General features: G+C 44.1%; 1 protein-coding gene across 1 annotated transcript in view; it reads left to right on the top strand.

The window, feature by feature from the left end:
• The first annotated feature begins 4,710 nt into the window (after positions 1-4,710).
• Positions 4,711-17,343, top strand: part of SLC7A8 (solute carrier family 7 member 8) — a 120,558-nt gene continuing 107,925 nt past the window's right edge. The window contains exon 1 of the mRNA XM_056526174.1: positions 4,711-4,885. The gene's annotated coding sequence lies outside the window, so the exon portion shown is untranslated. The remainder of the gene's footprint in view (positions 4,886-17,343) is intronic.

Below are 17,343 nucleotides of genomic sequence, written 5' to 3'. Positions count from 1 at the left end.
CCAGCTGGCATGGCTGGGATTTGCATCGCGGGACGCGCCCGCATGCGAATCTCAGCTGGTCACTCACTTCCGTTCTCTCCTGCCCTCTCCGTCCTCCCTCAGCGCCGGCGTGTGTGCACCCGCCTCCTAGGGCACGCGCGACGGGGGTCTGAGATTTAAAGGGCCAGTGCGCCGTGATTATGTCTTGCACCTGCGCCTTTTGTTATAAATACCTGCACCTCCCACATACCCCTGACAAATCTTTGTTTGCCTTGTGCCATAGTGAAAGCTTATTCTGTGTTTGCTCTGCCGTGTTCAGACCCTCTGCTCCGTGTCCTAACCCCGTTCCAGTGCTGCCTGCCAATTGACCTCCTGCCACTTTTCTAACCACGCACCTCTGCCGCCAGCCGTGACCTCCTGCTATCCAGATAACGTCTTGCCAAATCCCTCATGTGCCTCGAATCACCTCAGTCGCCTGTGTGGTCGAGTCATGCTAGGGGTAGCGACCTGGGTGCCGCCTGCCACAGCAAGACCATCCCGCTTTGTGGGAGGCTCTGGTGAAAACCAGCGGCACCTTAGACTCTGCTCCCCGGCACGGCCCACGACATCTGCCACACAGGTCCAGTGGATCCACTACCTCCGTGTGTGTCCTACTGCCGTGAGTCTAACAGTTGCATTCCAACTCAGAGCATCGTATATATGCATTGTATCCTGCTTCTGTATTAAATATTCCTACAATAGTACACAAATAGCTCATGCTAGCAGCGCCATGATGGTCCTGGATTAGTGTTTTCCTGTCTCTCACAATGTTTATGTCTTTTTTAACAATTGTTTATTAATGGGTTAATTAGATCCAATTGAATGCATTTTCGAGTATCTTTCATGATATTATATGGACACTGTATATACACTGTGGGATTTGTATGTATACACCATTGTATGAGCACTATATTTTGTGAATTTGTGTGATTTATATATTTTGCTTTTTATATATATATATATATATATATATATATATATATATATATATATATATATATATAAATATATATAATATGGCAATTGTAACTGATTTGACACCTGTGCACTATGAGGGAGATTTATCAAGGGATTTAAGTAGCTTTTTTTGCTTACAAAAGTCACACGTGAGACTATTTGCGCAGCTCCGCTCCCAGGCACCTACTCACATCTACCACCTGCCTGCAAGGTGTTGGGACTACAACTCCCAGCATGTCCTCACTGTAAGGGCATACTGGGAGTTTCAGTCTCGCAATAGCTAGCGGGTGGTTGGTAGATGTGGGCGGGTGGTCGGGAAGCGAAGCTGTGCAAAAAGTCAGCATGACTCCATGCTGGGAGTTGGAGTCATGCAGTGGGGGCAGGTGACAAGCTTTTTACCCGCTGGCACATCTCCCCCCAGCCCTGCGGCATGACTACAACTCCTGTTATGTCCTTACTGTAAGGGCAGGTGGGGAGTTGTAGTCATGCGGTGCCGGCGGGAAATGTGCAGGTGGGTTACAATAAATGTACTAACCTATTTTCCCTGTTTTTTTCCTTCGCATTTCAGATCAGTGTATCCTGTGGACTACTACGATGACCAGTGTTTTTTTTTTTTTTTTGTTAATGAGGGCTTGTGAGGGAATGTTTTTTGGAATAAAAGTTTTTTAAACATGTTTTTTTTATTTTATTTTTATTTACTTTACTAATTAGTGGAAGCTGTCTTATAGACAGAATCCATTACTAAGCCAGGGTTTAGTGTTAGCACCAAAAACAGCTAGTGCTAACCCTTGATTATTACCCCGGTAACCACCGCCACAGGGGCCAAGAGCCGCTACCAACAGGCCCGGAGCATCAAATATGGTGCTCCTGGGCCTAGGCGGTAACAGGCTGGCATTATTTAGGCTGGGGAGGGCCAGTAACCATGATCCTCGCCCACCCTGGTAACGCCGTTGCTGCTTGGTTGAGAATAAACATATGGGGAACCCTATGCGTTTTTTTTTCTCCCATAAATAATAAAATAATAAAAGAAATACGCTTAGGGTTCCCTGTATTTTTATTCTCAGCCAGATTCCAACCAAACAGCAACAGCCTAACGTTACCAGGGTGGGTGAGGACCATTGTTACTGGCCCTTTCCAGCCTAAATAACGCCAGCCTGTTACCGCCATTTTTGACGCTTCGGGCCTGTTGATACCGGCTCTTCCTGGCACACCTGTGGCGGTGGGTATCGGGGTAATAATTGGGGGTTAGCGCAAGCTGTTTTTGGGGCTAACACTAAGCCCCGACTTTGTAATGGACTCCATCTATAAGACGGCTTCCACTACTAAGACTGTAAAGTAAATAAAAAACACATTAAAAAAACTTTTATTCCAAAAAATACTCCCCCACAAGCCCTCGTTACAAAATGTTGTTAATATTAAACAAAGAAAATGCTGGTCATCGTAGTCCACCAAATCTGAAGTAGCCCACAGGATAGACGAATCTGAAATAAAAAGAAAAAAAAAATGGGTTAGTACATTAAAAATGTAATAAACACACATTATTTTTTTTTGCTGTGTGCTAAGAAAATGGTATTCCAAAGTGATTTTATTGGTTTTTGCTTATGTGAGCCAAATTTATCAACCCCCTGTGATAGAATAATAAATATGTCACAAATAAGCGAAACAAGAAAAAAAATGCCTACAGAACTTGCTTACCAATAATGATAAATGTCCCCCTATATCTCTGTAATTGATTTACTCTGGGCATATAAGGCCCCCTATTGCTATGTATCACTTTTCTTGAAAATGGTTCTATTGATGAACTGAAACGTTGCTGCTTTCACGTGGCCTGAATTAACTACACTGGGGGAGATTTATCAAAACCTGTGCAGAGGAAAACTTGCCCAGTTGCCCATAGCAACCAATCAGCTTGCTGCTTTCATTTTTATGAAGGCCTGTGAAAAAATGAAAGAAGCAATCTGATTGGTTGCTATGGGCAACTGGGCAAGTTTTCCTCTGCACAGGTTTTGATAAATCTCCCCCACTGTGTTTTCACGTTAACCTGGAGCTGCTGTTTGTTTATGTAAGGAGACTGTGATCGAGTTTGTAACACTGACACCCAACTGGCTATGAGGATTGCTTGAGTAGTGCTGCTTTACACTCATTTACATATTTACTTAATCTGTGAACGGGCACACACTACTATGTAGGCTTCTGTTGTTAAAGGGGTACTACTGTGCTGCCAACTTATCCCCTATCTAAAGGATAGGGGATAAGTTGCCTGATCGCGCGGGGTCCCGCCGCTGGGGACCCCCACGATCTCGCACGCAGCACCCCGCTCTCATCAGGCCCCGGAGCGAACATCCGCTCCGGGTCTGATGACGGGGCCGGTGATCGTGACGTCACAGCTCCGCCCCGTTTGACGTCACGCTCCGCCCCCACAATGCAAGTCTATGGCAGGGGCGAGACTGTCTCGCCCCCTGCTATAGACTTACATTGAGGGGGCGGAGCGTGATGTCACATGGGGGCGGAGCCGTGACGTCACCATACTCCGTCCCCGTGATCGGCAGTCATCAGACCCGGGGTGATGTTCGCTCCGGGGCCTGATGAGAACGGGGTGCTGCGTGTGAGATCGTGGGGGTCCCCAGCGACGGGACCCCACACGATCAGGCAACTTATCCCCTATCCTTTAGATAGGGGATAAGTTGTCAGCACGGTAGTACCCCTTTTATGCCTCAATGGACATTCCCCATGTTTCTTCCTATGCTGAAGATGAGGTGAATAGAATCCTAGGAGGAATCAAGGTAGACACTGCTTTTCTGGCCACTTCTACTGTTGCTGATATTAAGCGTCGGCTTGAATTGGAAACTAAGCGTTGTATTACTTTGGAGTTACATTTAACCACATTAAGAGAGTACTGTTGTAATCAACGTATATCACGTGGCATGGGGTCGAGGCTGCAACCTATGGTGTACACTGAGAACATTGAGTTAAAAAGGAAGTTTGAACAAATTTCGAACCGGTATGCTTTGGACATTATTTTGCTATATTTGGATATTTTGCAACAAGACTTGACAGGTGCATAAATGAGACTGGGGGGATTAGATAGCAACTTGAAATCCATGCTATCTTCTGAAGATTATGACAACTATATTGCTAAATCAAAAGTTTTTTTGACAAATTTAATCATGATACAATGGACGTAAAAAAACGCAAATGGTTTAGTAATCTGGGAGATTATGAGAAAAGGGAGGTGTAGAATTGAAACCAGAATAAAAAAGTTTATTAGTCCTCAGCTCAATATCAAAAAAAGATTAAATGGTAGATGTCTGGTGTCAGAAAGAGCAGAAGGCAACCATATAACTAGTAGATTATTTAATATATAAAAATAATATTGATATAATATACGCATATATTATATCAATATTATTTTTATATATTAAATAATCTACTAGTTATATGGTTGCCTTCTGCTCTTTCTGACACCAGACATCTACCATTTAATCTTTTTTTGATATTGAGCTGAGGACTAATAAACTTTTTTATTCTACTTTTTTTCTATCTCTCTGTAGGGGAGAGCTTTAGTTAACCTCGCTCATTTTTTGTGGTTGAGGTACACATAACTACTCCTATTTCTAGAATTGAAACCAGCCTGTGTTTTTTTCGGATGTGAGGAATGATATACCTAGGAAGGGAAAAAGAAAGCAGTCCAAGATGGCCAGGCTTCTCTACTAATGGAGAATCTTTTCCTACAGTGCAAGTTTTTTTTTAGGAGAACCCCAAGACCTCACACAGGATAAAAGAAACCCAACAGACAAGGCGGAAGACACTGACATCGTCAGAGGAAAAAACAGATGTCAGACACAAGTCAGGAGTCGCTATCCTCGCATGCAGACTTCCAAGAGGAAGTAACATCTGCCCAGAGACTGTGGTAAATATCTCTTCCTTTACTCTTACAGATATACAAATGCAGATTTTGAGTAAAGGTTTGTCCTGCCAGATTGGTTTAAATTTGAATGTGAACTACATTTCTTTAGGAGATTTAAATTGAGAATTTGGTTTGATAACAAGGATATCTGTACTGAAAATGTTGAGAATATTGTTTCTGAAGGTGAACTTTATCTTAACCCCTTAAAGGGGTACTCCGCCCCTAGACATCTTATCCCCTATCCAAAGGATAGGGGATAAGATGTCAGATCGCCGAGGTCCCGCTGCTGGGGACCCCGGGGATCGCTGCTGCAGCACCCCGCTATCATTACGGCGCAGAGCAAGATCGCTCTGCACGTAATGACGGGCAATACAGGGGCCGGAGCATCGTTACATCATGGCTCCGCCCCTCGTGACGTCACGGCCCGCCCCCGTCAATACAAGTCTATGGGAAGGGGGCGTGGCGGTCTGCCATAGACTTGCATTAAGTGGACGGGCTGTGATGTCATGAGGGGCGGAGCCATGACGTCACGCTGCTCCGACCCCTGTATCGCCTGTCATTACGCACAGAGCGAACTCTCTCTGCGCAGTAATAATAGCGGGGTGCTGCAGCAGCGATCCCCGGGGTCCCCAGCAGCGGGACCCCGGCGATCTGACATCTTATCCCCTATCCTTTGGATAGGGGATAAGATGCCAGGGGCGGAGTACCCCTTTAAGGACCAAGGACGTACACGTACGTCCTAGCTACCTGGTAGTTAAGGACAAAGGACGTCCGCGTACGTCCGCGGGAATTTTGGTCCCTGCCGCGCGCCGGGCAGGGACCGGACCATGGTGACTGCTGATATCTATCAGTGGCACCCCGTGCTGTATCTATCATCCAACCGACCCCCCCATGTCGGCGATCGCCGCAAATGACTGGTGAATTCACACTGGCGATTTGCGGCGATTCCGGGTCATACGGGTCTCCGGTGACCCGGAAAATGAGGGGGATCGGGGTTGTCCAAGACACCCATGATCCCCCTGAAGGGATAGGAGTGAGGTGGTAGGAGTGCCACCCCTCCTATCCCTGCTATTGGTCATCAAGAAGCAACGACCAATAGCAAATCGGGGGCGGGGGGGTTAACTTTCGGTTTCCCCGTTCTGCCCACCCACAGTAGACTGGGCAGAACGGGGAAACTGACGAGGACCGGCGCCGAAGTCCACTTACCCATCAGCGGCGTCGATCGGCGGCAGAAGAGGACGGTGATGCGGCTCCCTGGATCCTACGGAAGTCGGTGCAACATCTGGAGGGCTACAGTTTGAGACCACTATACAGTGGTCTCTAAACTGTAGCCCTACAGATGTTGCAAAACTACAACTCCCAGCATGCCCAGACAGCTGTTTGGGCATGCTGGGATTTGCAGTTTTGCAACAGCTGGAGGGCTACAGTTTGGAGATCACTGTATAGTGGTCTCAAACTGTAGCCCTCCAGATGTTGCAAAGCTGCAAATTCTAGCATGCCCAAACAGCAAACAGCTGTCTCGCCATGCTGGGAGTTGTAGCTGCGTACCTCCAGCTGTTGCATAACTACATCTCCCAGGATGCCCTTCGGCGATCAGTACATGCTGGGAGTTGTAGTTTTGCAACAGCTGGAGGCACACTGGTTGGAAAATACTGAGTTAGGTATCAGAACCTAACTGAAGGTTTTCCAACCAGTGTACTTCCAGCTGTTGAAAAAGTACAACTCCCAGCATGCTTGGTCTGTCAGTGCATGTTGGGAGTTGTAGTTTTGCAATAGCTGGAGGTTTGCCCCCATGTGAATGTACAGGGTACATTCACACGGCAGGTTTACAGTGAGTTTCCAGCTTCAAGTATGAGCTGCGGCAAATTTTTCACTGCAGCGCAAACTCCTAGTGGGAAACTCACTGTAAACCTCCGCCCGAGTGAATGTACCCTAAAAACACTACACTAACACATAATAAAGGGTAAAACACTACATACACACCCCCTTACACTGTCCCCCCAAATAAAAATGAAAAACGTATTGTACGTAGTGTTTTCAAAATGGAGCCTCCAGCTGTTGCAAAACAACAACTCCCAGCATTTCCGGACAGCCACTGACTGCCCAGGCATGCTGGGAGTTTAGCAACAGCTGGAGGCACCCTGTTTGGGAATGACTGGCATAGAATACCTCTATGTCCACCCCTATGCAATCCCTAATTTAGTCCTCAAATGCGCATAGTTCTCTCTCACTTCGGAGCCCTGTCGTATTTCAAGGATACAGTTTAGGGCCAAAATCCAAATGTGACTCCTTCTCTTCTGAGCATTTTAGTTCACCCGCAGAGCATTTTATATCCTAACATGGGGTATTTCCATACTCAGAAGAGATGGGGTTACAAATTTTGGGGGGCATTTTCTCCCATTACCCTTTGTAAAAATGGTAAATTTGGGGAAAAATCTGCACTTTAGTGAAAAAATTTTTTTTTTCATTTAAACATCCGACTTTAACGAAAAGTCGTCAAACACCTGTGGGGTATTAACCCCTTAAGGACCAGGCCAATTTCCACTGTAGGACCAGAGCGTTTTTTGCACATCTGACCACTGTCACTTTAAGCATTAATAACTCTGGGATGCTTTTACTTATCATTCTGATTCCGAGAATGTTTTTTCGTGACATATTCTACTTTATGTTAGTGGTAACATTTTGTCGATACTTGCATCATTTCTTGGTTGAAAATTCTAAAATTTGATGAAAAAACTGAAAATTTTGCATTTTTCTAACTTTGCAGCTCTCTGCTTGTGAATTTTGATTCACAAATACAATATGTCTATTTATGTTGGCATCATAAAGTTGCCATGTTTTTACTTTTGGAAGACATCAGAGGGCTTCAAAGTTCAACAGCAATTTTCCAATTTTTCACAAAATTTTCTACATTTTTCAGGGATTTGAAGGGCTTTCTTATTAGAAATACCTCATAAATGACCCCATTATAAAAACTGCACTTCTCAAAGTATTCAAAATGACATTCAGTAAGTGTGTTAACCCTTTAGGTGTTTCACAGGAATAGCAGCAATGTGAAGGAGAAAATTCTAAATCTTCATTTTTTACACTCGCATGTTCTTGTAGACCTAGTTTTTGAATTTTTACAAGGGGTAAAAGGAAAAAAATCCTCTCAAAATTATTTGTAACCCAATTTCTCTCGAGTAAGGGAATACCTCATATGTGTATGTCAAGTGCTCGGCGGGCGCAGTAGAGGGCTCAGAAGGGAAGGAGCAACAATGGGATTTTGGAGAGTGAGTTTTTCTGAAATGGTTTTTGGGGGGGCATGTCACACCCCTGAGGAAGTCACAAACGGTGATGAAACGCGTGGGGCTTAGGGGTCCCGTCCGGCCACTTATCATTCCGGCTCTTCTGTTCTGTGGTCGCTATGTACTGGTGATATGAATTTATTTATTCCTTTGCACATTGCTTATTTTTATATTATTTGGTGTTAGCTCATTTTGATTGCTGGTGTAGAGGCTAATGTTTGGCATGTGTATTATTCTTCAGTCAGCACCACTACTTGGTAGCCACAGTATTTAACCCCTTAACGACGCAGGACGTATATTTACGTCCTGCGCCGGCTCCCGCGATATGAAGCGGGATCGCGCCGCGATCCCGCATCATATCGTGTCGGTCCCGGCGCTAATCAACGGCTGGGACCCGCGGCTAATACCACACATCGCCGATCGCAGCGATGTGCGGTATTAACCCTTTAGAAGCGGCGGTCAAAGCTGACTGCCGCTTCTAAAGTGAAATTGACCCGGCTGCTCAGTCGGGCTGCTCGGGACCGCCGCGGTGAAATCGCGACGTCCCGAACAGCTGACCGGACACCGGGAGGGCCCTTACCTGCCTCCTCGGTGTCCGATCGGCGAATGACTGCTCCGTGCCTGAGATCCAGGCAGGAGCAGTCAAGCGCCGATAACACTGATCACAGGCGTGGTAATACACTCCAGTGATCTGTGTAAGAGATCAGTGTGTGCAGTGTTATAGGTCCCTATGGGACCTATAACACTGCAAAAAAAATGTAAAAAAAAAGTGTTAATAAAGGTCATTTAACCCCTTCCCTAATAAAAGTTTGAATCACCCCCCTTTTCCCATAAAAAAAATAAAACAGTGTAAAAAAAAAAAAAAACATGTGGTATCGCCACGTGCGTAAATGTCCGAAATATAAAAATATATAATTAATTAAGCCGTACGGTCAATGGCGTACGCGCAAAAAAATTCCAAAGTCCAAAAAAGCGTATTTTGGTCACTTTTTATACCATTAAAAAATGAATAAAAAGTGATCAAAAAGTCCGATCAAAACAAAAATCATACCGATAAAAACTTCAGGTCATGGCGCAAAAAATGAGTCCTCATACCGCCCTGTACGTGGAAAAATTCAAAAGTTATAGGGGTCAGAAGATAACATTTTTAAACGTATACATTTTCCTGCATGTAGTTATGATTTTTTCCAGAAGTGCGACAAAATCAAACCTATATAAGTAGGGTATCATTTTAACCGTATGGACCTACAGAATAATGATAAGGTGTAATTTTTACCGAAATATGCACTGCGTAGAAACGGAAGCCCCCAAAAGTTACAAAATGGCGTTTTTTTCGCACAATGATTTTTTTTTCTGTTTCGCCGTGCATTTTTGGGTAAAATGACTAATGTCACTGCAAAGTAGAATTGGTGACGCAAAAAATAAGCCATAATATGGATTTTTAGGCGGAAAATTGAAAGGGTTATGATTTTTAAAAGGTAAGGAGGAAAAAACGAAAGTGCAAAAACGTAAAAACCCTGAGTCCTTAAGGGGTTAATTACAGAGGGAGGGGACTTTGGTGAGAAGGGGGTTCATGACCCCTCTCCCATGTTGTAGAGGTTTGCTCGGTTTAGAGCTTTTTAATTGATTTTAGCCCTTTGTCTTGTACTCTCAATGTGATACTTAATAAAATGTGTTATATATACATTAACTTTGTGGTGTGCACTCTTTACAGTAATTCTGCTTTTTGTGTAGCAAATTTTTTGCTTACTGAGTAGTAGCACCCACGTTATGATTTGGTGAGCCCCCCTCTCTTTATATAATTATGGATGGCTTAAGGACTTGATCAGAAAGATCAACTCCCCCCATATACCGATTGTAGTCCAGAATACAATCAGGCTTGAGGACCGTTGTTGTGGTACCTCGCACAGGGACTGGTGAGCTGCCATTACCATGAATTGTGGTCAGCATAAGGACATCCCTCTTATCCTTATACCTGACCAGCAACAGGTTTTCATTGGTAAGGGCACGGGACTCACCCTTGGGCATAGGTGTCTGAACAAAATTTAGAGCTAGGCCTCTCTGGTTCTTCAGCATGGTCCCACAAGCGGACGTGGATCTGGCGACAAGGGATGTGAACAGAGGGATGCTGGTATAAAAGTTGTCCACTTACACATGGTAACCCTTATCCAGCAATGGGTGCACAAGGTCCCAGACGATTTTCCCGCTAACACCCTGAGTGGGGGAACAATCTGAGGGTTCAAGACGGGAATCTCGTCCCTCATATACTATAAACTTGCAAGTGTACCCGGAGGTACTCTCACAAAGTTTGTAGAGCTTCGCGCCATACTGCGTCCGCTTCGAGGGAATATACTGGTGGAAGATAAGTCTCCCCTTAAAACTGAGAAGAGACTCATCTACCGAGAGCTCCCTGATGGGTATGTATGCCTCCCAAAATTTGGCCCCAAAGTGATCTATGACCGGCCTCACTTTGTAAAGCTGATCGTAGGTGAGATCACCCTGGGGGGGGAGGGGACATGCCGCATTATCAGCATAATGGAGGCATTTCCGAATGGCCTTGAACCGCCTCCGTGCCAAGACCATACTGTAAAGCGGGGTCTGGTATAGGATGTCCCCACTCCAGTACTGTCTGATACTAGGCTTTTTGACCAGTCCCATATGCAGCACGAGGCCCCAAAATGTCCTCATTTCTGCTGCATCAATAGCGTACCATTGATTGGGCTTCGCCAAAACAGAAACTGGGTGGCTGGCAATGAACTGCTGGGCGTACAGATTCGTCTACTCCACCATGTGATTGACAAAGCTGTCACTGAAAAAATAATTGAAATAGTCAATTTCAGTGAATCCAGCCATGTCAATCCGGATTCCGGAGTCGCCAACAAACTCAGGAATCTGTGGCTGATAAGCCTTTGGGGGTCTCCAGACAGGTTCACCGGAAGGGGGCTCCGGTACACTTTTCTGGGGGGGTCGGACTCCTACTACGAGCGGCATGGCCATTCGTACTAGTGCTGCCCACTGGGCCACTTTCATGGGGGTGCGTGGCCTCACCTGGCAGCGTCTCCGCCGCTGTAACGGGGGACTCATCATTAGTACTAGATGATGAGGAGGACGAGGAAGAACACAGGAATGTAGGATCTTCCTCGTCCTCACTGGCAGATTTGGAGCCGGAGGCAAGAAAAGCGTATGCCTCCACCGGCGAAAATACCTGGCGAGCCATCGCCTTTTTTCTACGGTGGTGGTGGGGGGGATAGGTGTTGTGTGTTGGGGGGGAGTATGTAGTGTGTGTTTGATGTAACTTTAGATATAGTGGTGTGTGATTAGAAATCACACACCGTTATATGTGGGGGGGGGGGGGGAACTGCTGGCCCCAAATAAAAGGGGGGCAAATCGCAGCGCCCTGAACCCCTAATAGGGCCCGGGTCATGCCAAACAAAAAAAAAAACTGTGGACCTATTAGGGGGTTGGGGGTGAATTTTTTTTTTTACTTTCACTTTTTTTTACTCCTACCTTTCTCTGTTCTGTAATCTGTCCCTGCTCTAAGGGGGGGCTTCTTCTGTCCTGAGGGGCTCCGATCTTGGCAGAGGGGGCGTCCACAGCTCCTTCTTGCAGCTCTGACCGCTGACTAAACTCAGTTAGTCGGCAGAGCTGCGAGAAGAGGTGGTTAACCCCTCCCCTGCCGGCTGCTATTGGCCTATAGCAGCGATCCTGGTGGGGTGAAGAAATCGCCACCTCCCCATAGATACAGGAGGTGATTGGGGGTGTATCCTACACCCCCGATAACCATGTATCTCCGGGTCAGCGGATCACACGTATCACCGGAATCGCTTCAAATCGCCCCCCTGGGCATTTGCGCGGGGTGACTGCTGATCGATATCAGCAGTCACCCCGGTTCGGTCCCCGCCCGGCATGCGGCAAGGCCCAAAATTCCCACGGACGTGTGAAACACTGTATATTGAATATTGCATTATTTTTTATTATGTTGTTTACTTACCGATGTTTATTGTTTTTTATAGATTTTGTACATCATTGGATATCTCTCTAAGCATTGTGAATATGGAAGATAGGGACATAAGACAACATGCCGATCCAGTGACCTGCTATTTAGATTTTCATCTTTATGTCATTGTTTCTTTAAACGAAAATTGCTATTTTTTTTATATTTATTAGTATTTTTTGTATTATTTTTATTTAATTTTTTAGTTTAGTTTGTTCATGGCTGTGCCTCTGCGCTGTGTGGGGTTTGCTCATGGGGTCTTGGGGGTCAGTTGGTGTACTTGGAGGCTTCACAATGCATCTATCTCTATGTATGCCCTGGTAATTTATTTAGATTCTATAGAATATCTGTTAATAGCTTTAGGAACTTTTTTGCCCATGGATGTATGGATTAATGCATGGTGGGGTGGAGGCTCTCTATTGGCTGCTGGCGGATGATGATGCAGTGGTGCGCCCGGGCAGATGCCAGAACACGCTACTGCACCCCATTGTTTGTATGCACCGTGGTATAGCATACTGTCCTTGCTACTAGCAGAACTGAGCTGTGCCTCAGCTCATGCTGGGCAGGAGATATACATCATCTATCTCCTGCCCAGCAAAAAAATACAGTAAATCTGCGCATTTGCTGCTTCCTGGGTACAGCAGGATGGTGGCGAAGTTGTGCTGCACCCCACTGAAAGAAGCACTTGCACAGTAGTACCTAAAACAGAACAAGGAGGCAGAGGAAAGATATGCACATGTATGAGCCGAACGGAGCGCTGAAGCTACAACGGTGACATCAATATGCCTGAGAAAGCCTGGAGACAGATGGGGAGCTGTTTTGGGAAGAAATCAGCTTTGATTTTCTATTCCTGGAATACCCCTTTAAAACCATAGATAGTCATGGCCTTAAATGTTGGCACCCCTGAAATTTTTCAAGAAAATGAAGTATTTCTCACAGAAAAGGATTGCAGTAACATATGTTTTGCTATACACATGTTTATTCCATTTTTATGTATTGGAACTAAACCAAAAAAGGGAGGAAAAAAAGCTAATTGGACATAATGTCACACCAAACTCCAAAAATGGGCTGGACAAAAGTATTGGCCCCCTTAACTTAATATTTTGTTGCACACCCTTTGGAAAAAATAACTGAAATCAGTCGTTTCCTATAACCATCAATAAGCTTCTTACATCTCTCAGCTGGAATGTTGGACCGCTCTTCGTTTGCAAACTGCTCCAGGTCTCTCTTATTGGAAGGGGGCGCCTTTCCCCAACAGCAATTTTGAGATCTCTCCCCAGGTGTTCAATGGGATTTAAATCTGGTCTCATTGCTGGCCACTTCAGAACTCTCCAGCGCTTTGTTGCCATCCATTTCTGGGTGCTTTTTGACGTATGTTTGGGGTCATTGTCCTGCTGGAAGACCCATGATCTCGGATGCAAACCCAGCTTTCTGACACTAAGCTGTACAGTGCGACCCAAAATCCATTGGTAATCCTCAGATTTCATGATGCCTTGCACACATTCAAGGCACCCAGTGCCAGAGGCAGAGAAACAACCCCAAAACATAATTTAACCTTCACCATATTTCACTGTAGGTACTATGTTCTTTTCTTTGTAGGCCTCATTCCATTTTCGGTAAACAGTAGAATGATGTGCTTTACCATAAAGCTCTATCTTGGTCTCATCTGTACACAAGAAGTTTTCCCAGAAGGATTTTTGCTTACTCAAGTTCATTTTGGCAAAATGTAGTCTTGCTTTTTTATGTCTCTGTGTCAGCAGTGGGGTCCTCCTGGGTCTCCTACCATAGCGTTTCATTTAATTTAAATGTCGTTGGATAGTTCATGCTGACACTGATGCTTTCTGAGCCTACAGGACAGCGTGAATATCTATGGAACTTGTTTGGGGCGGTTTATCCACCATCCGGACTATCCTGCATTGACACCTTTCATCAATTTTTCTCTTCCATCCATGCCCAGGGAGATTAGCTACAGTGCCATGGGTTTAAAGCTTCTTGATAATGTTGCGCACTGTGGACAAAGGCAAATCTAGATCTCTGGAGATGGACTTGTAACCTTGAGATTGTTGATATTTTTCCACAATTTTGGTGGTCAAGTCCTCAGACAGTTCTCTTCTCCTCTTTCTGTTGTCCATGCTTAGTGTGGCACACACAGGCACACAATGCAAAGACTAAGTGAACTTCTCTCTTTTTATCTGCTTTTAGGTGTGATTTTTATATTGCCCACACCTGTTACTTGCCTCAGATGAGTTTAAAGGAGCATCACATGCTTGAAACAATCTTATTTTTCCACAATTTTGAAAGGGTGCCAATAATTTTGTCCAGACCATTTTTGGAGTTTGGTGTGACATTATGTTCAATTTGCTTTTTTTACTCCCTTTCTTGGTTTAGTTCCAATGCACACAAAGGGAATAAACATGTGTATAGCAAAACATGTGTTACTTTGATCTTTTTCTGTGCAAAATACTTTATTTTCTAGAAAAATTTCAGGGGTGCCAACATTTACGGCCATGACTGTATATAGATAGCTGTATACTGTACACAGTGAGCAGAAGTTCACTTTACCACCTCGTTCTGGTCTGGGTCTGATCCGGTGTAACCCCACCCTACCTCCCTTGAGGTGGAATAACAGACAAGAACAGGGTTGTTAAGTGAGGCTTTGTTCACATTTTGCATTTTTTAAAGGCCTTTTTGTGCACTCTTATGACACGTGTCTCGGGAACCGCCCAGTTTAGAAGAGGTTTGCTATGGGGATTTGCTTCTAAACTGGGCGGTTCCCGAGACAGGTGTCATCAGAGAGCACTTAGACAGAAAAGAACAACCTTAACTTCAGAAGCTCATAAGTACTGAAAGGATTACGATTTTTTAATAGAAGTCATTTACAAATCTGTTTAACTTTCTGGAGCCAGTTGATATATAAAAAAAAGTTTTTTTCCTGGATAACCATTTTAACATTCAAGATCAGTCTTTCTTTGCTACTTTTTTCATTTACAGGTTTACAAATTGCAAGTTCATATTCAGTTACATTGTCACATCTTACATTATATCCAGTCATATTGCTCTATATGACTGCATTGAATATATTATATGCTAATATTATTTACTCCTCAAGGCTTATTTATTGATAATAGATATTTATGCCAATTGGCGCATCATTTATTGCACAGCCGTAGGGACCTGCGGCTGTGATTTTTTAGCAATTTCATCCTTTTTTGTTATTTCTTTTTGTTATTAAATTTTATATTGTTACTATATTAGTCTGGAAGTCTACTATTTTTCTATCTGAACCATTCATCCATCATACATTCTTTTTGAATGATATAGCTGAGGACTGAGTAATCCATTTTTATTTTTTCTCTTTCTAGTAATTCTCTCTGGGGTGTGAGAATATCTCAGTTAACCTTGCATATTTTTTGTGTGAGCTCCACATATCCCTATATAATTTATTGAAAACCATTTTATTGTTATACTTTTTAGTTTTTACCTGTTAAACTTTACTGCAGTGTATCTGTACTGCAATCACCAATGGGGGACAGGGAGAGCCCCTTCCTCCTGTCATTCCTATAGATGTCCTGGTCGGTACTGACCACAGCATAAGGTTAATACTGCTGAGACAGTGCAATCTGGGTTCTGGCAGCTGTGGAGGGATACCAGCTGATTGGCAGCTAGGTCCTGCCACTGAAATAGCAGAGAAAGCGATCATTGATGTCACTAGTGGCATGTTTTTGCGTGACGGACCTGATCTGTCACATGTTGGGAAGGGGTAAATTCAGACAATTAAGCTATACACATATTTTTTATGCTTCTGGACAAAAAAGGGTCAATATGGCTGATCAAATTTTTTCCTCACAGTGAGATCATAGAAATAGAAAAATTGGTGTACTGCTGGGTGCTTCTGTAACCTAGAAATAGTGATTCCACCACTCTGGTCTAGTATATACAAATCCAAATGTACTAAAAAGAGCTAACGATAAAGAGGATATTGCAGTATGTTTTTAAGTAAAGTTCTCTAAGTAACCTTATGCAAGATACCTCCTACCTGTTACCTTTTTAATCACGTGGTTTAACCTTGGAGATTGGTGATCGGATACAATAGTTATGCACCTTTATATGTTCCCAGTGAGTCCAAGCATGGTTGAGGTCAGAAGAAGCACTATCATAGAGCGAAACAGATACTGTCGCCGCCCAGCTTTACCCCCGTGCATGTCCCTCCCATTGTATGTATGTACAAACGTAAGTATTTAAAATAAAGAAGATGAACCGGTGATTCGCTGACTGTGTTATTCCTATTGCCTTCAGATGAAGTGAATAATATTGATTTTCTGTTTATAATGGCATCCATGCAATATATTATGTGAACAGTCATTCTGGAAACAGAGAAAATGGTCAAGTAAAACTTGGAGGACGGTCACATTGTAGCAGGACTTGTGAGCATCCATTGGTTTGTACCTATCAAAAGTAATCCAAGGATTGAAGACTGGCGAATTGCCAACAGGGGGCCCAAGCAGTGGACAGGGGATGGGTTCTCGGACCGGTCTGCAGCTATGGAGCCCCATATCTACAAAAAGTTGTGATGTCTTTCTTCTTTGTTGTTTGATCTTACCCTGGAACCTTTGGTTTGTCATCTAAAAGATGCAGGTGTTTTTTGAGGAATTTGTGTCCAGCAAAGGGAAGTAAAAATGACTCTGTTTGTGGATGAAATCCAGCTATTTGTGTGTGATCCACAGGCTTGTTGTCAGAGTGCTTTTTTATTTTTTAAAAGGCCTCTAAAGGATAAAAGAAGCAATCTGATTTGTTGCTATGGGCCTCTGCATAGGTTTGATAAATCCCCCCCCCCCCCCAATGTGTCTAAAAGTGAGTTTCTGGTGTTGGGGACACCCCTGTTTGTGCACCATGGTCTTCTCTTGGAGTAGGTCCACAGGTACTCAAGCCTGTCATTATTTACCTAGGAATTTGGGGCGTAACTCCTATTCTTTCTATCTTTTAAATGTCCCTCCTTTATTTAAGAAAAGACACATGGAACTGGATAGATGGTTCAACCTGCCACTCACATTTCTAGGTCAATGCCCCTTAGGAAAAATGATGATCTTCCCTAACTTACTACATCCGTTCCAAAGGAACCCAGTACTCCTTAAGCACTGTAATGTTACCCAGTTGCAGTATACAATCACGCATTTCATTTA

The sequence above is a fragment of the Hyla sarda genome, chromosome 1, assembly GCF_029499605.1.
Source record: "Hyla sarda isolate aHylSar1 chromosome 1, aHylSar1.hap1, whole genome shotgun sequence".
NCBI classification, from domain to species: Eukaryota; Metazoa; Chordata; class Amphibia; order Anura; family Hylidae; genus Hyla; species Hyla sarda.
This window is presented reverse-complemented; position numbering and strand designations above follow the sequence as displayed.